General features: G+C 35.6%; 1 protein-coding gene across 1 annotated transcript in view; it reads left to right on the top strand.

Moving 5' to 3' along the window:
* Kcnd2 (potassium voltage-gated channel subfamily D member 2) overlaps positions 1 to 23,982 on the top strand; it is a 484,782-nt gene that overhangs the window by 2,761 nt on the left and 458,039 nt on the right. The gene's annotated exons all lie outside the window — the stretch shown is intronic.

Genomic DNA, 23,982 nt, shown 5'->3' with positions numbered 1-23,982 from the left:
TTTAGATGTTATAAAGAAGAATTATGAGAAATAATCATGAATCTTAATCAACCTGCAGGAAAGTAGCAGTACTTGTGATGATAGAAACACTAATAAAACAAAATGGAAGGGGCCGATTTCTTAGGTAGTCCTTGGAGAGATACGAGTGCTCCTTCCTGAGCTCTGGGCTCCCTTTCTTGCCTAGGTTATTAGCCTAGGAAGGATTTCGTCAGGACTGTAAGAGAAAAGTTATTCCCAAGACTGTGTTTTAACTTTTGTGTTTTTGGCTCATTAATTGGCTTCTTTAAGTGACATTGTGGCTAAAATCAACATACTTGTATTGGTCATATAGTGATGAACAAAATTTCTCATGTTATGTGTCAACTAGTGGAATATGTTTTTTGAGAGGAATGTTTGCCTGAGTTAATGAAGAAACTGGCTAAAGTAAAATATAATATTTTGGATTTTGATGAAGTCTCAAGGGTGTACTGATATGTTTTTAAACCAGGAATGAATGAAAGAAATCTCCATCATTTTGTTTTTATTTCTCTTTATTCTGTTGGTCATTTTGTGACAGATTGGAGGGAATGTGAAACACCTTAGCATCACAAAAGCTTACCCTTTCTCAATGAGAGTTATATTTTCTTTCTGTGTCTTTTGCCTTTTCTTTTTCTGTCTTTTCTTTGTGTCATGATCATGGAAGGACAATCAGGTAGTGTGTATTGCTGTCATGCTTTCACGTTTGAACTGTACTAAAGAAGATCTGTGTTAAGAAGAAAACAAAGAAGGAACTACTAAAAGGCAGTACATTTTAAAAAATTTGGTGGCATGCAGCTTTTTCATGAGGTCTCAGCGAATTATTTAATGTTGCATATTGTCTAGATGATTGAATGTGGATATCATTACAAGGAATGGGGATGAGTTGCTAATTTTAAGGAGCTGAAAATTTCATTCTAAGACTTGAGAAGTTAAGGGTAGCATTTATTTCTGGAGACAATTTCCAATTTTTAACTTATCTTGAAATATATACGTGGTTTCTAGAAAAATGAGGCTATGTTAGCTATTAGTTATAAGTTTTATTATATAAATTAGGTTCTTACCAGCGTTCTCTTGCAAATGAGTTAAAAAACTAAGTGGTGATACTTGAACAGAATCTAAGCAGATAGAAACAGTTAAATATACAGACATGCTAGAACATGGAAGCAACATGGGGTTGATTTTAAGATTTTTAAGTTTTACTGAAGTGGAAGATTTTATTAAGAGATTAAGTTAATTAATCACTCTTATGGAAAACAACATCAAGGCTTTTAATATGCAGAAGCAGTAAAAAATGTGAACACACATGAACATTTAACAAAGCCTATGCTTTATATAATATGCAACTGTCTCTTAGGGAATATCTGCAGTTCTCTTTGGAGTATTTTAATTCCTTGGACAAACAGACTCTTAAATGACTTGTCTTTTCAGTGTTTTACTGTTAGTAGCCTTGTGGCTCTGCTTACTTAAGAATGGAAGAGATGATACGACACATCTATCCCTGACTTTATCTTGCGTGCTGCAGCTTTAGAAGGTTAAGTATAAACTTTCTGGAAAATAAGCACTGGTTTTAGCAGTTGTCAAGCTGTGTTCGATAGACATTCAAGAAGAATTTTCTACCTAAGTGTCTAAGTTCTCTTTATGTAGCAATTATTTTTAATGAAGCTATATTTATTAATTGATGATATCAGATGTGAAAGTCTTAATCCACGTGTTATCAGAAATACCACCTCAGAGACGTAATATTTTCATGAAAAAAATGTAATCAGGACATTTTGACTCAGGTCTGACAGAATGGACTACTACTTCAGAGGTCACTGTCGACAATGTCCATTTGGTTAGGGGATTTTAAGAACTCAGTGTGCCTATTTGGGGAATTGCTGTATTTACATAATCAGTTTTGCCTTCCTAAAACGTCTGCTTTATCATGGCCTGTAACATGACCAAGCTTACTATGTAAATATTTAATCTTCCAGCAATATAATATATATATATGTATGTATATTATATATAAGAATATCCGGCCTTAAAACAATTAAACAAATAAAAAGTAGCAGGGTAGGATGGCACATGCCTTTAATCCCAGCACTCGGGAGGCAGAGGCAGGAGGATCTCTGTGAGTTGGAGGCCAGCTCAGTCTACAAGAGCTAGTTCCAGGAAAACTAGGGCTGTTAAACAGAGAAATCCTGTCTCAAAAAACAAACAAGCAAGCAAGCAAGGATATCCAGCTTGTATTAGTAATCGCAGAAACTATTGAAGCACATTAAAAAAAAAAACAATAAAAGTACAACAGAAAAAAATCTGTTTTGAAATGTTTAGATTGAGTGATCTGTGAATCAGTTCCTTTATCCCATCCTCCCCTCACTTCTGGAGCATATTTCTTGACAGCCGCAGGACCCAGTGCTGTCTCCCTCCCTTCTCTACTCTGCACTCCCCTTTCTACAGTGCAAACAGCATTGCTTTGAACTGCCTGAACCCAGAAAGAACTCTCCGCACCTCTCTGATCAGGGTTTGGGAGATCGTATCCAGTTGATGTATTTTACTGAGGTGCAAGTGCTTGCATACTGCTAAATTGAGGAAATTTCTAAGTGTTCTCTAATGACAATCAGGAATTGCTTTATGAACTATGTCGGGTGGCGTTGAGGCTCAGTTTACAATTCTACTGCAAGATCCTGACTCGTGAGTCGACAGAGATTCCAGGTTACACACTGAACACTTGGGGACTTATTATAATCTTAGGCAGCATTTGTGTTCTCAGTCATATTTTCTAATCATATTGCTTATAAAATGGAGTTCAGGAAGTTCTGAAATTTGTTTCTGTGGTCTATTTCACGTCTTTAAGCTTACGACTAAGTTGTTTTCTTCAAAGTTTTGTGTATGGCAATAAAAGAGTCTCTGTACAGTTTCTGAAAAGCTTATGCTTAAGATTAAATGCTGCGATGTTTAATTATATGAATTATATTTTGACTTCTGAGCTAATTTGTAAAAAAGGTAAAAAGCTGATATATTCACTGTAGGAAAAAAATACAGTAGAATTATACCTTTGGTCATAGATAATGGTATGATGGCAACTGTTTCTAAAGCCAAATTAAAATTATATTTCAGTTTTAATAGGTTTAGTGAATTATATTTTTTGTTTCTTTTCTGAGACAGGGTCTCAGACATGCCAGTATGGCATAAAACCATACTGATATATTTATACATCTGTAGCTGAGTCTGGCCCTAAACTCTTGATTGATCTGCCTCCAGATCCCGAATTTTGAGATTCTAGGCATGTGTCATCATACTCAGTTTGGAAATTTTCTTTGTGAGAAACAGAATGAATGAGAGTCTAGAGGCTAGCCCAATGGTAAAAGGCATACTTAATAGAATAGAGTCCTGAATTTTAGCCTCAGTATCAAAATAAAGTGTAAGAAAGGAGGAGAAAGCAGAGTCAGTTTCTAACAATGAGTCGGTTCTTCTTAGAATAATATTATTTGAGACAAATAGTCACAATATATGATCATATCTGCCATATAGGACATTTTTATTAATATGGATTATTGAATAGAAAGACAGAGTATCTTTTAAAAAAAGATTTTTGAGGTAGGGTCTCACTGTCCTGGAAATCACTATGTAGAGTGTGGTAGTCTCGAAGTCATACAGAAATGTTTTTAAATAACATCTTCTTACTACCTGTCACTAGGTAAGTTTCATAAGCTTGGGGAATGCTGGGAGGATAAGTTGCAAAATTTTTATTTGCAAACTTCCCCTTTTCCCAGCAACTCTGAAAACTGTGTGAAATCATGTTTTCTTGTGTCTTCTTCTACAGAAATATTGCTAATGTTTTAATCTGAAAACTTTTTCGAGGAAAGAGGCACACAGATGTATGTTCAGAGAGCACTGTTTTTTATTTCACTATGTTTTAGCACTTACATAAAATTCTTTATAGGGAATTATTGGATGTCAGCACTGACCTTTAAGGAAACACAGGAAAACAAGGTACATGCTTTTGCTCCTCATCATCAAAGATAAACAAATCTTAAATGGTTTCATTATATTTTACTGCTTAATTTGACATAGAAATGGTATCTTATTACACTTGAAAATTATATATTTTAGCAACTAAAATGTAAAATTCAGGTTTTCACTTGATTTCCAAATGGAATATTCCAGAAAAAAAAATTTGTGTGCTAGAAAGGGGGTACTCTGGTTTCTAGTGTGTCTGCTGAGCTTTCCCATTCTGAGTTCCTCTTGAGACTACTCATTGACTTTTAAATACCTATTTATTTTTATAGTTAAGTCACTTATGTTTGATATTTCCTCCATATTTTCTGTGTGTGTGTGTGTGTGTGTGTATGTGTGTGTGCGCGCGCGCATCTGTGTGTATGTATGCATGTGTGTGGGCCTACAGATGGAGGCCAGAAGTTACTGCCTGGTGTCCTGTGTTATGGACCTTCACTTTATTTTTTGACACAAGACTCTTTTAAGCTGGATCTTGCTGATTTATCTCCACCTGGTGTGCCTGTGAGCTCCAGGAATCTTGTCTTTACCTCCTCAGCACTGAGATTATAAAAGCGTCCATGTGTGGCTGTTTTACAGGGATGCTGGGATTCAAAGTGGCCATGGTTGCATGAGGAGCACTTTTCTGCCTTCTCTGCTGCCTTGTATTTGTTTTTGAATGAGACAAAGTTTTAATTTCTCTTTTCTTTTTCATTTTGTTGTAGTCAAGGCTTGCTTCTTACTATGCAGGTAGCTGAAGATCACTCCTGATCTTATTGTCTCTACCTCCCAAGTGCTGGGATTATAGACTTGTTCCACCATGCCTGGCTTTGAAGTTCAACTTTCTTATTGCCTGCTTGGTAAATTCCTAGAGGAAGAGAGATGAGCTTTTATTGATAGTCTGCCATTTTGTGCATATGAGAGTGTTGTGGATTACCCATAATTCACACAATGAAATTATAGCAGTAATTTTTGAAATTTCTTTTCTTTTTTTATCTTTATCTTCTTATTTTATTCAATAAAAAATGATGTGTTGTAACAGTTATTTAGAGATTGCTTTTAATGCTCCAAAGTGGAGGATGAATAAGTAAGTAGGCTATTATTTTATAAATACTCCCCACCCCAGGTCTGAAATTGGGAACTCTCTGTTCATGTGTGTCCCATCGCTGCTGGCGTGCGTGCATCTCACTGCATTTTTTTGTCCTTATTTATCAAGCCCCGAGGTAGATCATGAAACACCCATTCTCTATCACAAGACTGCATATTCTCCTCCAGTGAACTTTCGGGCCATTTGGAGGAAACTAATTAATGGTACCTTGCCTGATGCAAATGAAAATCAAGCAATTATGTTGTCTAAATTACCTTAAAAGAGTTGGTTTGTGAATTCCTGAAAATGTGCACTTTAAGTTCTCTTTCATTGAAAGACTAAGAACAGTGAAGAGAACATTCACCAGGAAGAAGTAGTTTCTTCTGTCAGAGCTATAATAATTCATTCCCCCCTTTTTCATGCTAAATGTGTCTCATATTGTCTTCCGAATAACTTACACATACACACATGCACGCATGCATGGACGAACATGCATACACACACACAAGTGCGTGCATGCACGCACACATGCACCCTGTTAGGTCTCAGGCTGTTCAGATATCCAGAAATGAGTCCAATCTTGACTATAGGAGGATTTGGCGAAGTTAGATAATTGCCAGCATTCCTCAGGAAACTGTGAAACCAGTTCCCATCCTCCTCAAGGAATTGCTTCCCTTAACTCTAACAGAAGGGACATAGGTACCTGTGGTACCTCTGAGCATACCAAAGCCCATGCTGGCCTCCAGGGTTCCTCAAGATCACAAGTCCTTACTATACATTTTAAAGTTCGCACTAATACCCCAGTCCTTTTCACTTCCTCCTCTATCCTAAAGACTTTCCAGCTCAAGGGCTTCACTATGCTCAGCTACACATCCGTCTCCAAGCCTTTTGCCTCCTACTCACTTTTATTCTCTCGTATGTTGTGTTCTCTGCATCCTGCTTTCTCACTACAGCTACTAATCTTTCTCACACTCCTGCTTTCCTGCCTGACCATGTTTAGTCTACTAACATTTCTGGCTCTGCACTGGACTCCTAGAGACTACTCTGGCTGTTCTCTCTCATCTACAATATAAACATTCCCTAATAATGAAATGGTCACGTTGGCAGTTTCTTTATTGTGTCCCATCACATACATGTATGTATGTAAGTATCTATGTGTATAAATGAAGGAAGGGATGGTGGAAATGGAAAAGGAAAGAGGTAAAGAAGCAGAGAGGGAGATAGCAGAGAGAAGAGGGGGGCGGGAAAGGAGGGAGACATTTTTATTCCAGGAACTTCAGAAGCTAGATTTCATGGTCTGGGATATTATCTAACACAGTAGGATTGAAAAGAATTGGAGAAGTTGGGCACTGTCCGTTCATTTTTGTGCACATTCAGAGGCGTCCATCTAACTGCTGTGAGCCAGCCTCTATGCTGACCTTCATGAAACCTTCTCAGCTCCCCATACCTGCAGCATCTCTGTTTGCAATTACACTTGAACTTAATACGTGCCATTTTATATACGTCTTCTGGCTTTACTTCTTTCTTTTCTAACTAGATTCAATCAATGGCTGTTGAGATGTGAGTGAGGAGCAAATTTTCCCCATCACTGCTCAAACATAGAAAATGATCTGTGTTAATATGTTGTTGATCAAGGAGTGGGATGTTACCCTTATGCCACAGAGAGATCCTTAAGCATGGAAGACTTCATCTCAACAGGCAAAAATATACCTGTCAAAGTCAAACATGTGCTTTGTTTTAAATTTATTGTTTGGTTAGGTCTTTTAATGTAACACAACCCACCCTTTCTTCTTCTGTCCCTCCCTTACTCCCTTCCTTCCTCCATTCTCTCTCTCTCTCTCTCTCTCTCTCTCTCTCTCTCTGTCTCTCTGTCTCTGTCTCTGTCTGTCTGTCTGTCTGTCTGTCTGTCTTTCTCTCTCTGCCCACCCACCCACTGAGTCACTTGCCTTTATTCTTCTCCTTAATATTATCATCTGTAACTAGTTCTTCTACAGAGATCCGAATTGATAGTTGCCTCTGGCTATTTCTTTAATCTGCCTCCTCCACTGAAGCTTGCCTAGATTGCAGATATACCTGGGGAACAAAAGGGGACAAGTCCTGTCTGTCAAATCAGCAACACATTGCTTTTTCTCTTAAGAACAGTTCTAATTTGAATAGGAGCAACTGAAGGGACCCTGGAATAAAAGTATCTTGATGACTCTTTGTCACTACAAGGTATTTTGTCCCTTAGCACAGGGTGACAGGGTGTTTTTGTTGTTGTTTTCTTTTCCAGTCAGATCCACCGATTTGCATACAAATCGCAAACTGTTGCCTGCAGAGGATGCATACTATAAATGCAGTTGCTATCAGAAAGTTCAGAGGTTCTGTGACTTGCTCAAAACACCTGTTTAATAAACAAGCTCTTCCTAAAGGTTTAGATGGGTTTAAAAATAATGAATGAACACACAAAATTGTGTGGATTATGGAATGGGGGATGGATCTGGGAGGAGGTGGGCCAGGAGAATTGGTCAAAATGCAATATATGAAATTCTCAAAGAATTCTTTAAAATCTTTTCAAAACTTAAAAAAAAGTAGATCACAGTTGTAAATGAGAATGTAGATGCATTTACTCATTAAGTACAATTAGTTTTGCCTTGGAAATTTTGACAAGTCTGTTATGTAAAGAAAATCTGAATCACATAACGTGTGGGGGGGAGTAGGGCATGAGTTACCAGAAGTTAATAATGACAAAAAATAACATTGAGAAAGTAGGATGAAAGTTGAAATAATGTCAGATACGATGGGAAGGCTTTGTTCTCAAGTAGAATTGTCCCTCCCCCACCCTCCAGTAAAGTAGCTCTGATTCTGATGTGCTTCTCATTTTCTGCCTTTTGAGGAGTACCAGTCACAGTGTTGTTGGGAGTTCAGAGTCAATCCAGGATCATATACTCTTCGGAAATGAAAATGTGGCCTGCAGAATTCAACTTAATTCAACATATCTGTTGAACCCTTATGGAGCCTTCATTGACAGTGGCAGTAAATTACAGCCAACTTCCCAATGCTAAGGCACATACAGAACTAGACTTGTGGGACAGACCGAAAATAAACACATAGATACATAATATGACACCAGTTTGTGATGAGTTCTGTGAAGGCCATAAATTGTGGTGAGACTTTCCATATTGGAGAGGGCTGGATAAGGTCCTTTTAGGAGGGATGCATTTGAGCAGATCACTGCTAGGGATAGAACAAAAGAGAGGCTTGTCAGAATGATGCTTTAGAGGAAGGCAGAAAGGAAGAGCAGTTAGGAACATCTCTTATCCACAGTGCTTCAAATGAGGATTTCAGACTTCTGCAGGTTTTGAAATTTTACAAATGTATAATGAGTTGTCTTGTGTTGCATGCCCAAGTCTAAATACAAAATTTGTTTATATTATATCATTTTATGCACAGAGCCTGAAAATAATTTCACACAATAGTTTTAGTTTGCTTGTGTTTTCCATGGGTTGTGCTACCTGAGGGTTAGATGTAAAATTTTCCATTTAATACATCACAGGGAAACAAAGAGAAATATATATATATATATAGCATTTGGACTTTCAGTTCTAGACTGGGAATGCTGAACCTGCATAGAGCTCTCACAGCGAGAAGAGTCTAATGCAGTTGTCATTGAAGCAAATGGAGTGCAGGACTCAGGAGCCAATGGGTTGTGAAAAGTGTGTGGGAGGAGATGATACAGGACATTGCAGACCATTGTGAAGACTGGCTTCTTCCAGCTTCAGCTGTAGATTTGGCATTGCAAGATATTGTGATGTAGCAACAAACAAACAGCAGAGGAGGGGAGCAGCAGCTCTTTATTTCTGTGTACATCTGCAGAGTCTTTGCTTTATAGGATCCCACGTGAATGTTCTACTTCTCGGTTTTCTGCTCTGAGAGCAAGTGTTTATGCTAACCTTCTCCATGGAGCCTATAGCTTCTGAGGCATGCCTCATCTCCAGGAAGAATCACACTTGACCACTTGCCATTCCACGTGTAACTTGGGGTTTACCTTTTTAAGTTGAAACACTTTTGTGGTTACAATGTGTCCCTCTGGAGGAGAGGTTTTCCTAGTCCACCGTACACTTTGAGAGAAGATCTATTAGTAAAGTGGGGGCCATGGAGAGGGATGGTGTTTGCACACCAGGGAGGGAGGCCAAGTCCATACTAGTTCATCTCAAGATGAACAGTAGTGGGTGAGTCCAAGACAAATGTAAGCTAAAGCAGAGAAGAATGGGAGACATTAAAGAAAGGGGAACATGACAGGGATTTGACATTGCTGTTGTTAAAATGAACACAAGTTCTGTAATCCTTTAAACAATTTAAATGCTCTTTTTTTAAATATTTATTTACTTATTATGTATACAATATTCTGTCTGTATGTATGTCTGCAGGCCAGAAGAGGGCACCAGACCTCATTCCAGATGGTTGTGAGCCACCATGTGGTTGCTGGGAATTGAACTCAGGACCTTTGGAAGAGCAGGCAATGCCCTTAACCACTGAGCCATCTCTCCAGCCCCTTAAATGCTCTTTTAAAATTAACCTCTTCAGTGATGTACAAATTCCAGTTCTTAGATTTTTTTTTTTTTACCTCAGCTTAAAATTACAACCAGTTATTTACAAGGTTAAAATAACCTGGGCTGGGCAGTGGTGTCACACGCCTTTAATCCCAGCACTAGGGAGGCAGAGGCAGGTGGAGTGTTGTGAGTTCGAGGCCAGCCTGGTCTACAAGAGCTAGTTCCAGGACAGGCTTCAAAGCTACAGAGAAACCCTGTCTCGAAAAACAAAAATAAAAACAAACAAAAAACGGGAGTAACTTGCAAGATATGGTTAAATTTCTCCCAACTGAAAACAGAACAAGACAACAACAACAAAAAAGATTAGTTAAATTGAAAAGCCAGATTCCACATATTAGCTTAAAAGAAAGAGTTGATGTTCAATAGATATGGAACTTTTTCAGAGATGACAAGATAATTTAAAATTTTTGAATATGGATCTGAAGATTAGCAGCTGTCTCCTCTAATATTAGTGTTTGAGGATATCACACCGATCTTGAATTCTATTTAAAGGGTTTCTGACGCTTTTTCTCATTTTGCACCAGGTACATATATATATCCTGTCTAGGTGTTTTGTTACTTTTGTGAACTTGGAAGAGAAAGTGGTTCACGTATCTTGAAACCTGTGAAGAATCCCATATGATACATATTTTTTAGTAGAACCAGATTGGGACTATGCAAGGAACAGGTGTATAATAAAAATATACAGAGATAGGGCTCTGGCAAGAACCACAATGCTGGAGAATTCAACGTAATCATGAATGGATAATTGGAGACACTTGTGCATAGAAGAATGATAATTGAATTCACATTAAAAAGTATGTATGAGAGAATTAGCACCAGAGTGTGCATTTATGAATGAACATAATCAAATACCTATCCACATATCAATAACCCAGAAGGCATACATTCATATGTGCATAAAACTAATAGGGCTACCTTTGACATCTCACCATGGCATGCTGATACCAATAAAACATCTTCCCTCACTCCACATAATATCGTATTCTTCCCAGAAACTCCTCAGGGTTACTGATGAAGAAACCTATGATAATGCAAAGGCTACCACAATGGGAAATTTCTTGATATTTCCTTGACTTTGCATGTGATGAAGGTCGGCCATGGGTTACATGTTCATAATTATTCTCCTAATGCATTTTAGAGCAAGTCTTTGTTTCTCTCCCACATCTTACATAAAATAACTGTCTGACTATTCTAGTTTAATGCATTTTGGAAAAAAAGATATTATGCATAGTGCTTTAGATAATTCTTCAGAATTTATAATAGTTTTTGCCAGTTGTGGTGGTTTTGGACTGAAAAACAAGAATAAGTATTATAGAGATCACTCCAGTAAGGTATACCAACATTTTATTGAGTCATAAAAGAATATACCCATTGAACTGTTACAAATGTCTTGTTTTTCTCCTTCAGTCCAAAGGCATTAAAATCATGGGGTTTAAGCTTGCCGAAAACTTTAGGAATTGCTTTTTAAAAATTTCCTATTAGGTTTGAAGAAAGGAAGATGAACTATAGCTGGAACTGACACAAGTCACAGAGCTGGCTAGTAAAGAACCTGAATTAGATTGGGAGGAATTTTTTTTTTTTTGAAGTCTCATGCTATTTAGACTATAATTCCCTGGAAAGCCTCCTGCATTTCTTCCTTCAGTTTACAACATTCTCATCGGAGATGGAAGTTTCTGTCCCATCTGGTCCCACAGCTTTTCAGTCCCAAAGAAACACACAGAGGCTTCTATTAATTATAAACTGTTTGACTAATTGTTACTCAGGGTTATTAACTAGCTCTTACACCTTAAATTACCCTGCAATTCTTCTCTATGTTTAGCCATGTGGCTTGGTAACTTTTCTCAGGGAGGTAGTCTCATCTTGTATCCTCTTCATCTGGCTGACAACTCCTTCTATCCCTTTCCTTGCCCCAGAATTCTTTTAGTCTGGTCATTCGGCCTATAGCTTCTGGCCAATCACAGTTTTATTAAACCAGTATGATTGACAAATCTTCCCAGTGTTCAAGAACATTATCACCAGCACTCCCCCCCCTTTTTTTTTCTTTTCAAAACAAGAACCCTGAATCTAATCTCCTTTGTTTAGCTCTTTTCCTGACCATTATCCATAACAACTTATAACCAAAACACTAAAAACACTAAACAAAGACAGATATCCACAATCCATTTTTGGGGGGGAATGTGGGCATAGTTTTCTAAATTACTTCCTGCTGATTGGGACATTGGAATCTTACGGGGACCCAAAGAAAATTAAAGATTATGGTCAAGTCCAGACTGGAGTATTTTGTGAGGCTAGATCATTTCAGACAGCAGCCTTGAAGCTGTTTAGAGTTTTTTGTTTTTGTTTTTGTTTTTTTTTTCCATCTGAATCTCTCTTTATTGTGTATCTTTGTCTTTTTCTGACCACATGAGTCATATCTGCTAAGCAGTATGGCTAGCATTAAAGCTGCGACTTTGGTGGCTAGCTTCACCTCATTCTTTAGCTTTTTGAGAGTCTAGATTCATGGAAGAGGTACTGGGGCAGTCATATTTATTGCCACAAATCTGTGGATTTTCTAGGTTCATGCCACCACCAAGAAGCCTGATGCCAGCTGCTCATAAACACCTTGTAATATTTGGTGACAGAGCCTCTTAAAAGAACTGTAAGGGTTCTGCCACTAATGCTAAGTCAGGAAGCTTCTGTGCCAGAAAGGAACCCCACCTTTTCACACCAGCAAAGGGAGACTACCAGAGAAAAGACAGTTACCAAGAAGTTGAAGTTGACTCTGTTCTTGTCTGTCTAGAATCTTTTTGTTTTTAAAAGCTGTCTCAGCTTTGTGTGGAAATTCTTCCCAAGCATTTGGGCACCATTTGTAAACAGAAGTCTCTGTCTTGCCCAGTCTACAGCTGGTCAGCCCGAAAGAAACACACAGAGGCTTTTATTGATTATAAACTGTTTGACTACTAGCGTAGGCTTATTATTAACTACCTCTTCTTAAATTAGCCCATAATTCTTGTTTATGTTTAGCAACATGGCTTGGTACTTTTCCTCAGTGCAGCATTCTGCCCTGCTTCCTCTGTTTCTCGCCGGTGACTATGTCTCTGCCTTTGTTCTTCCTAGAAATCTCTTGGTTTGCATGCCTTGTCTGTACTTCCTGCCTGGTTATTGGCCAATCCACATTTTATTAAACCATATGAGTGACAAATTTTTACTATGTACAAAAGCATTATCCCAGAGCACTCATCATTACAAATTATTAGAGAAAACCATCTAAAGGCTTCTCCACAATTTAATTAAAAATCTGATCATTCCTTTTTCATATTTATTTTTAATCTAGTAAGAATCTAAATGAGCAGTCTAGCTAAGCAAATTCTTGCAGTAAACCTCTTTTTCATTTCTTTTGAGTAGTCTGCTAACGATGGAATCTTGCTAAACTGAAGGAAAATTATTAACAAAATGAAAGTTTTAATCCAAAAGTTTACAGAAAATGTGTAAATTTATGATTGAGTGGATTATAGTATTAAAAACATTGAAATCAGGCTGGGAATTCAGTGTGAAATATTTTATTTTGATCAATTTGGCACTACAGAATGTCACTATAAACTTAAAAGTTGAAATATTTGGTAAGTTCATAATTTCCTTGAATAATTGTATCATGCTGTCTTTATTAGCTATAAAAGCAAACACAATAATGTAGCATTTATTTTGAGATGGTTTTTCCTCAAACTTATTCAAACACTATGCTTCTACTTTAAAATGACATACAAACTATCTTTTAAATTTAATTCCAGGGATTTTGAAGGTAGAATGCTTCAATTGCTGTAGAATGTAAAAAGTAGGGATGTTGAGCAAATTGATAGTAAGTTGAAACTTCTAACATTTTAAGGTAGATTTCCATGAAGAAGCTAACTTGATAAATTATAAGGAGGTAGTTTAAATGTCAATAAGATGCATTTTAAAAACTTGGCTTTTGTTATTAAGAATTTGAATTACAGAAGCATGACTTTGGTTAACTCTTGGTGCACACCATTTTAAGTAGTTATTATTCCTTTATATAACTCCTGTCCCTCATCTATGATGGCCCTCTCCATCATTTTATCTCTGTGTTAAATTTAGTACCTAAGAAATTAAAGAAAATACAAGCTCCTTATTTTAAATTAACATACATCTAACCACACGTACCTCCTTTTCTTTCACATTTTGCTGTAGTCCTTTCTCTCACCTCTCAGGATAAGCATCATCTGATATTCCGTATTTCTCACTTTTAAAAAAATGAAAATATAACTGACTTTATTGAATTTATGAATGGATAAAATGTTGTATGCAGTCTTTTGAGGTTCTCTATAGTTTATATTTGGTTTAACCATGTTTCCCGTGTATGACAGTTAGTTTTCTAACATATATATGTGTGTCTTCTTTAAATACACTTCTGCATTTGGCTTAAAATCACATAAATTTGATATAAAATGCCAGACGATAGCACAGTAGATATTCCAATAAAAGGAAAGAGATGTAATTTGAAAGTAGCCATGAGGTCTTCCTCATGGAAACAGGGAATTTATTAAGAGTTGGCCTTTTTCTAAATGCTGATGAGTGAAGTGTGCATTGATCTTTAAATAACTTCGTTATTTTTATGCAGTGTCCAAAAAGTTCATATTCACATAAATTTAAGCTATAATTTTATTTAAAATGAAGGAGGCACCACATGGAGTAGTAAATATTGGCAATATGTTTTAAACTAAACTGTGCATTGACTAAGAAATCATTTGACAGATCACTCACATTCCGGTCATTTATGTCTCATTATTTCTTACATTCTCCAGTGCTCCATATCTAGATCTGCGTGTGTTAGTTTAGATGTTACCAGTATATGTAGGCATGCCTGGTATATGCACTCAAACACACATTGAGGGAGCATAAACATAACTAAAAGTATACACTTTTAAAAATAGCATTGGGCACATGTTCATGTGTTGGCATGCACACCATTCCTATTTGGGAATAAATGTGCGAACTATTGGGGATAAAATATTTGAGATCTGGCATGTAGGTAGTAGGAGAAATAAATTTTGCTCATATATATATATATGTCTATGTATATCTATATATAGACATATATATATAGATATAGATAGATCCATAACTGCATTTAAAACCATTAGTCTATAAATTTTAAGGTGATTTACAACAAATACTTATATACATTTTACTAAACTTCTGCTAAACATTTCCTTTTATTATTCAGTTATTTTTACCTGTTTTTCTTCTATATCAAGTTTTTTTTTCAGACAAAATGTCAATATGCGCTTTCAAATTATATGTGTTTTCCTCTAAAAACCCTTCAGGGATTTACTTACTCAACTAATGGAATAGCAGATCAGGAATAATCAGTATTCAAGTACCAGTTTTTCACTCTGGAAACCCAATGCTTATAAAAATAAATTAAGCCTTTTGCAGAAGTAAGCATGAATATTCATATTTACTTCCATTTTTTATGTAAGTACAAAATAAGCTTTACTATCATATTATTTTATCAAATATACATTAAATCTGGTGTTCAACTAGGACATATTTCTCTTTCATAGGTAAAAGTTTCTAGTTCAATGATGTAGCAAATGATGAATTTTTAACTCATGACAAAGTTTAAGCTCAACATTAAATCAGAAACTGGAATTTTGAGTCAGTTTTTTTGGTTGAAAATTAAGCATTTTATTAATATACATCAGAAAAAAAACTGTAAAAAATCTATGTCCCGGACAATTTTGGTTTAAAAGTACATAATATTTTCTTATAATATTTCTTTTATTCTGCCAACTTTAAAAGTATTTGAAAGAATATTGTGTTAAATCAATGAAATATATAAGTACTAGGTGCTCAAAATCGGGAGGAGTTACTGAAGAAAGAAATTTGGTTAATGAAATCATGGACTAGATAAGACCAGATTTGACTTTACATCTCATTAGCCTTTGTGAGGACATTTTTAGAAGAGGAATGTCAAGATAAACATTTGGTTCCTGGGTCACTGGCCAGTACAGTGAACTTCCTCTGCAAAAGTACTTACACAGACTATTGAGACATACATCTGTTAATGAGGTAGAAGAAGGTGTGATACCTCAGCACATGGTTCCAGTGTTTAATGGTGAAACCATGGCAGGTAGGACTTCTGTCCTTTTAGATATCTAAAAAGTGGTTGGTCATTATATAATAACTGTCTGTATTTTAGGGTTTGGTGTGATATTCAGTGCATATATACAGGATGAACTGATTAACTCAGTGTAGCTCATCTTTTTATCTTCTTAAGATTGTATTAATTAACTTTAGCTGCTGTAGTTACTCATGAAATAAATGACAGTTATTGACGATTATAGTATTATTCTGATGAACATTAGGATTTCTTTGTTCTGTGGTTTCACAGTGTTTCCTTTCCCTTCATTGTCGCTCTATCCTACCCTTTCTTTCTTTAGCAATAAGGAGTTTACATTGGGGGCATCATTTTTAGCATCCACATCCTAGAGTACAGATAGTATATGTTTTTTTTTTCTTCAGTGTGGCTTATTTTACTTAACACAATGTGCAAAAATATATCAATTTTTATGCACATGACAGAATACAGATGAATAGTATTCCACTGTCTGTATACATACTCTCTCCTTTAGTCATCCTTGTATTAGTATCTTGTCTGATTCTGTATCTTACCCATCACCAACAGTGTAATAGTAAACATTGATACAGATGTAGTTTTTTGTTATGTTGTTTCCTTAGGGTATATATAGTTGAAGGGAGATTGATGGATGATATAGTTGGCTTTTTTGAGAAGCCCCTATTATGGCGGTGTTTGCTATCCCAGCAGCAGTTATAAGGAGTTCCTTTTTTGCAGCTCTCCATCATTTCTTTCAATTCTTTATCAGATTACTAGTTACAGTTTCCCCATGTTCTAAACATAGTAAGCAATCTCTTTATTTTCATTGTACAAAACCTTTTAATTTGATAGAATTTCATTTTCTCATTTATTTTAACTTTGGTACCTGTGATTTGGGGGACCTCATATTTAAAAAGGACATATTTATTTCTACCCCATGTGTTGGAATTGTTCCTCTATTGATTTCAGGGTTTAAGTATTTGAGACTTGCACCATTTTAGGTTGAATTTTGTAGTAGTTGAAAAATATGGGCTTCTGTTTTTGATCATATATGTGTGTGTGTGTGTACATACATATGTATATGTAGGTCAATATATATAATAAGTCTTTCATAAAGCAAAATAATAGTTCTGTAAGAATCTAGCAGTGTTTTCATAGGAAATGCAAATAGGTTAGCTGAAACCTTCAACATCTATGTCATCATGAGATATAATCATAGGCAGGGTAAACATTCTAGAGAGGTACTTAACAGTGTAGACAGATACGTTAGAAGTTAAAATCACTTAATTTATTAAATTCAACTACCGCTCCCAGAGTTTGCTTCAAGCACTTCATATGACCTTCAGAGATGGGGACCATCACCTTAGCTTTTCTCTTGTCTGGTCATGTTTTGAGACCCAGTATCTAGGAGACAAGAGATAATAGTATTTCAAGGATGAAACCACTCATCGTGGTAGTCTAGAGAGCTACAACCATTGACACCGGGGCATTGTTAGCTTTAAAGTTACTCATGTCCTAGTACTGTCAGGAAGAGGTGGGCTAATCTTTCTTCTACAGGCTAATGGAGTGTACCTGCACAATAAAGATAAAGACCTCATTTTATTTAGCCTGGATCTCCTACTCTTAAACTTTTCCTAAGAAGAGCTTAGAAAGCAGATGCACAAAAAACACTGGGTATTACAAACTTTACAATGTGAGTATTGTTCTCCTTTATCATTATATCCTATATAAAAAAATTGTTTTAAAAGGGTTTACTATCTCTAAGTGAGTGAATTTTAATCACACAGAGGGAGTTCAACTGTGTAGCACTTGGTGGATTTTTTTTACTATAATTGAATAAAATGGGCAATGTTGTTGTTAATGTTTTAATTTTAGAGAGGATTTTCTTAACCAGGGATACTAGAAGTCATTGTGTAGCTCAGGCATATACTATACACAGTAGAATGTATGCTGGCTTCAAACTTGCGAGCTAGAGGAGACAATACTCTTGCTTCAGTCTTCAACATGTGATAAGAAAAACTTTATATAAATATTCACCAAATGGCTGACTTTCTATTTTTTTTTTGGCTGTTAGTTGCCTAAAGTGCTTTGTGTTCCCTTCTGGAAAATGTACAGAAATATGTAATATGCATTTCCCTACAAGATTTAGATACAAGGGAACCAACTTTCAAAAGCATTGTTCTAGATTAATATTGTCAGGAATTGAAATTCACTTCTCATCTTGGAGGATGCTGTCTGATGAGTAGTGACTACAGGCTCTCTGGACATTGTTTCAAAAAATGAGGAATTCTGTATTCAGAAGGTATGATGGAGTCCTTGGGTTCTGATATGATTTCATGCTAACCTGATTGTTTGTTAGTGTTGGTATGGCCAAAAGGGCAACGGAAGCATTTTCAGTCTTGATTTTAAGTGAGATGGTTTATTCCAATTCTGTTTCACGAGAAAAAATGCTCTGTAATGCCTTCTCTGAACAAAATATAAATGGATGGTACAAAAACGAGAGGGAGTGAAGTGGAAGCAAGGACTGTAAGGACACAATCTGACTCTAATTAAGGAAAACATAAATACAATTTTTTATTCATGTTCTGTGTCAAGAGCCATTCATGGACTTAAACTATTCCATTTCTTTATTTTGTGAATTAGTTTTCCTATTTCCTTTGCTACATTCTAAGATACAGATAAAGTAAGCTAAATTATAACTCAATAAAATTGACAAGACAGGACCCCACCCCACAACCCCAAAAAGAAAAGAGATTCATCGCTGAAATCTTGCACAAGTTCCACAGGATATCTTGGTTAAAATAACAAAAACCAGAGGGCCATGTTCTGAGAAGCAGGTCTTGAATTTTGATAGATGAGGTTTTCTGGCATAACATCAGAGATGATTCAACTAAATAATGCTTGTCCTCACTCTTCTGTGTAGGGGTGTCTTTGTAGGGGTACATTATCCTCCTACTGAAGACTTGAGCCACAAAATTAACAAGCACTCTTATCTTTTGAAAAGGGACAAGTGGATTTTCCAAAAGGCCAGCTGCCCTTTTCCTGCACCAGAGGCCAGACATCATGAGCCAACTGTCGCATATGTGAGAAAGTTCTGACCAGTTTAAATCTAGACTACTAAAAGCGAAGCAACTTCGGACTTATACTCAGGTTCTGTTTCTGGCAGGGCAGTGACTCTCATGTTTCTTCTTTTAGAGGAAGTTTTTGAGGAGCCACAGCTACAATTAATTTTTAATAAGTTCTTCCTGGCCACACATTATGTTTATTTGTGGTATCTCTAGGACAAATCAAGGAAAGGAAGCAATGGTTCTATAGTACTTCACCTGAAGCCATGTTATATTTCAGAAGCCTATTGACAAAAGTCTTCATATCCAAGAGCCCCAGCCTTTAGTTCACACCACTCCCATAGGTTTCAAAACAATGTACTATAGGTGCTGAATAAAGAGTTTTCTGCTTTTGCCGTAGAGCTAAAAAGGTTTATTCAATTTTAGAACCTTCTATCACTCACAGTATTTTGTAGCTACATTATCCTTTGATTTCCAAATGCCCGCATAAAAAATCAAGATCCCAGGAACACATTCTTTAACTCAATATATACACTAATTGTTATCCCATACAAAGTAAACATCTTGAATTAGAGCACTTGATTCCTCTGTAAAACGGTCTTCCAAAGCCTTATTTGTTATCTTTAAAGGTTGAAAGAAATCCCTGTTTCTATGCTGCTTTTATCTCCCCCCCTCCGATGTTGGTTCAGAGTTATTCATATCTGTTCTGACCCACTGAGCTTCAGACAGTAATTCTCAGATTTATGTTATTAGGAAATATTGTGTCCTTGGCTTTTTATAGACAGAATAAGAATTGATCATAATGGAAAGTATTTCCAAAATCTCACGCAAAATCATTAGGCTAATAATATTATCTGCCTCTAACCCCACTTCATTTCACAAAATTATGTATTGAAATATATAATTCTCAAACAATAATATTTGAAAAGATTCATACCACTCTATGTATATATACATATATACACACATATCTAAACATATATATGCTTGTTTTTCAATTCTGTTAGAACTTAGGCACGTTTTGTGATGAGTCAGTACAACCTGCCATGGATGGGAGATAGAAGCATTCCTTACCTGGCATAGCAAAGTCACAGTGACAGAAAAATGCTGAGCAAATTCTGGGCACAGCGAGTAGATTTATTTGGCACTCAACTATCTCTTGAGTAAAACTCTGGAATCATTTGTCACCTTCTGAATCTCAATACATACTACTAGGAATGAATTTGAAAGTTATTATTGTTGCACAAAAATAATCCTTTAACATAAATTATATTTGCTTTCATATTCGTATTTTCATTTTGTAAATATTTTGCCTGTTGTGTGATATTCATGGAATAAAAGGAAAGGATAAATGAAAATTATATATACTAGTGCCGGCTCATTTGATCAATTTTTAAATGTGAGTGAGTATGCTTTTAGCACAAAGATTGACAAACTTGTACTAGATGACACTTGAATCACTTTTTATGATCAATAGAATGCCAAACCATTGTAGATTCTCATTTTGCCTTTTGTGTTGATACAGAAGAGACAAAGGGCTGGCTGAATCTTTAAATTAAAAGAAAAATTATTATAGATTACCTGTCTCATACTTTCACACATTTAAATTCTTCCATTTTTTCCTGTATCCTCTGCGTTTATATGGATTTAAATGAACATTTTAAATATCATATGTAATTAACATTTTAAGGTGATACATTTTTTTTCTGTAGCTCCAATTTTTATCATAGATTAAAAATGAGTTGAAATGTACACCCTTTCTGTCACCCAGGTATTCAGATAAGATGTCTTGAAGTCAAACTGGGGATGCTTTCACTATTGCATCTTTTCCAGGGTGGTAACGCTGCCTTTGCTTGGGCTTTTCTTCAGCAGTGTTAACATCCCTAATCCATCAAACACTGCTGGGTTTCTGAACTAAATCATTGTCTTGATTTGAATCTTCCAGAATGCTTTTGACCATAAGAGAGTACAATACATGTACGGTATACTGTGACATTGATAATGTATATCTCAGAATAGAGCAGAAGTGCAAAGACTTTGTATCTGTCTTGTAAAAATGTACTAGTTATTTTACTTAGGGTTGAAATGTTTCAATATCCTTCTATCTCTTCTTTTTTTTACATTGTCCATTTATTTTACTTAATAAGTTTTATTACCTTTTTATAAATATTACCACATTTCATTCTATGAAGTAATAAAATAAACTGTTTCAGTGTTACCTGTATACGTAGCTTCAGTGCCTTTACGAATGGCATCATAAAACCAGAGTAGAATGCACTCCACAATTTTTCTTATAAGATGCTATACAGGCATCATCACTGGAATCAGAAGCATTACCCCCTGAAACTAGTCAGGGTGAGTAAAGAAGAAAGAATATATTGCAAGTCCTATTGGTGTCTTTGAATAACATGGGCTATCCCAATTTGATGATTTTTTTCCCTTCACAATCAAGATTGAAAAAGACCTACATTCCCATCTCTAAATATTTGGTCAGATTTTTGAGAGATGAGATAGAAATATTTTCACTATCATTCTGGTTATTCTCATTTCATGAATAATTGTCTTGAGTCTAAACTGTATTCAGCTCTGCTTTACATAAAGAGTTGTGGTGGCACTGCAAACTAATATAGGCACTACCTTGCTTTTGATGATAAACCAGTGAAACTGATAAATGATTGATGTTAGCTTGGTCTTGTCCACAATGCAAAATCTGTAGTTTAAAAAAATTGCATAACCAAAAAAAAATTGCATAACTTTTAGAATTATTCGAAAAAGTCAAATAGTTAGTTGAACTGTAAGAATAGAGCTAGAAGTATGATTGTAGAAAGACTTATTTCAAAGTACATCAATACTAGCAATAAAAACCTAAATTTCCTGCTCTTAGGATGTGCTATGATGGTTATAATAGAATGCATTTCATATTTTCTCTTGTGTAAATGGATTGATGATAAGGTGATATGTAAATTTACTCTGTGAGCTTATGATCTATGATTTGGAAAGTGAAGGATTAGTTGAGTTCACTCAAGATGGTGAAAAAGTGGGTATATTCTACAACTATTAAATATTTTTCTTCTTGTAGAAGGCAAGTATCACTCAAAACAGTACAAAAATCTTCTGTTTGTAATTGTCATCTAAGTATCATTGAAATAATAATTGACAAAATGTACGTTCAGTCTAAAAGAGAACGTCACACTTTAGAATAGGAGTTTATCTGGAATATAAGAATTTGACTGTAGATTGACTTTTGGTCATGTCAGCAGTGATAGATATTTATATTTATCCCCCAAATGGGAGATAAATACTTTTGATAATAGTTAATATTTATTAACTCTAAAATTTTCCTCCTAGAATGAAGTATATTTAATATATTATCTCTTATTCATAAAGTAATTTTTTGATCTGATTGCAGTTAGTGAGACATAAAATAAAATGACAAGATTATAAACATCTATAGAACTTTTCAGAAAACTGAATATTTGGAGATATATGCAAGCTATAGCAAGCATATTACAATGTCTTCAGAATCAGTTTTCTGAACATTAATAGTAATTCTATCAAAAAGCCTCTTTTGTGATAAAGGAATTATAAGTGTGCCAGAGAGGTAGGTCAGTGGTTGAGAGCTGTAGCTGCCCTTCCAGAGGATCTGGGGTTCAATTTCCAGGACCCACATGGATGTTCAAAGCTGTATGTAACTCAAGTTTCAGTGGACCTGACTTCCTCACAAAGACATGCAGGTCAAACACCAATGAAGATAAAAATACATAACAATAAAAAATTCAAAAACCTTTCTAAAAGGAACTATAAAATCCATTAATATAGTTAATATTTATAGTAAAATATGGTAATTAGTCATTAGGTAAATGGTTTGTGATATTTCTTTATATTTATCTTCTCTTCTTTTCTGAAGCATATGAATATACAAATACACACATATAAAATAAATTTGCAATGTATCTATCTCTTATTTTTGTTGTACTATCTCTTATAAACTCTTGGAGGCCATGACCTGCCTCTAACTTGATTTATTGTAATATGTGTGCGTTGAGTGCATTCTTTCTTTGATTTTTATGTAGTTTTGGGTAAAAAAAATGCAGTGTTCTATTCATAAAGGAGAATTATCTTGACACAGAGATAATGATTTTCAATATGTAGCAGTAAGCATTCATATTGAAGCCAAGGAAGCAAACTCAATAAAACATCACATTCGTTCAGCTTCAGCTACACAAGTGTCATAGACCTCTTCTTGGGAACCATGAGAAAATATCAAGATTCTACTCTTTCGTTTATTTAGCAAATATTTGAGCATCTATTCTGGCCCAAGCTCTAGCTAAATATTGAGGATACCAAGCTTAGTGGATCATTTTTTTTCAACTTGAAGGAATATGTTAGAGTAGTCAGTCATACACATTTGTGTGCACACCCTCACAAATGTCACATTATAACACAATACTACACTAATATGCCAGAGAGTACTGGAGCCCAAAGAAAGATACCTCATCTAGTTGGAATTCACAGTATGTCCTTGTTTATGGTATATCTGGAATAAATTTTTATGTATGGACATTATCTATGCAGAAGAATTACAATGAAAATGATAACATTCCAGAGTGAGAAAATATTGAAAGCAAAGGAATAAGTAGAGTGCTGTCTGGAAAATGAAAACATGAGGTAGGTGTTTAATAGTTACTATTCCTATCAGCTGTAGTAAGGCTTTCACATGGGATATTGCATTCTTTATTTTTTGAATCTGTTTGTAGATAAGATATTACTCTCCAGTCCGAATATAGAAGATATGGGTTTCAAACACAGGTAGTCCAATCTGAGTCCCTTCATAGACTTGCCACTGTGAGTTGGGAAAGTCCAATAATGAAGTTTCTGTGGACAGTTTCCCAAAACAAGATTCACAGGCCAATGGGGCTGTAGTTCCACAGCAATGGAACTACTCTGTAGACCAGGCTGGACTTGTACACACAGAGATCTGCCTGCCTCTGCCTCTCTGAGTGCTGGGATTCAAGGCGTGTGCCACCATCACATGGTTCATGGGACTTTTTTTTTTTAATTGAGAGATTGAGTTCTGAAATATGACCCACAATATGATGAATGCTTTACTAGTGGATAGTACTT

This window comes from Alexandromys fortis, unplaced genomic scaffold, assembly GCF_014885135.2.
Source record: "Alexandromys fortis isolate MF-2015 unplaced genomic scaffold, M_Fortis_MF-2015_v1.1 scaffold_34, whole genome shotgun sequence".
Classification (NCBI taxonomy): Eukaryota; Metazoa; Chordata; class Mammalia; order Rodentia; family Cricetidae; genus Alexandromys; species Alexandromys fortis.
The sequence above is the reverse complement of the archived record's forward strand: the minus strand, read 5'-3'. Positions and strand labels throughout refer to the sequence as shown.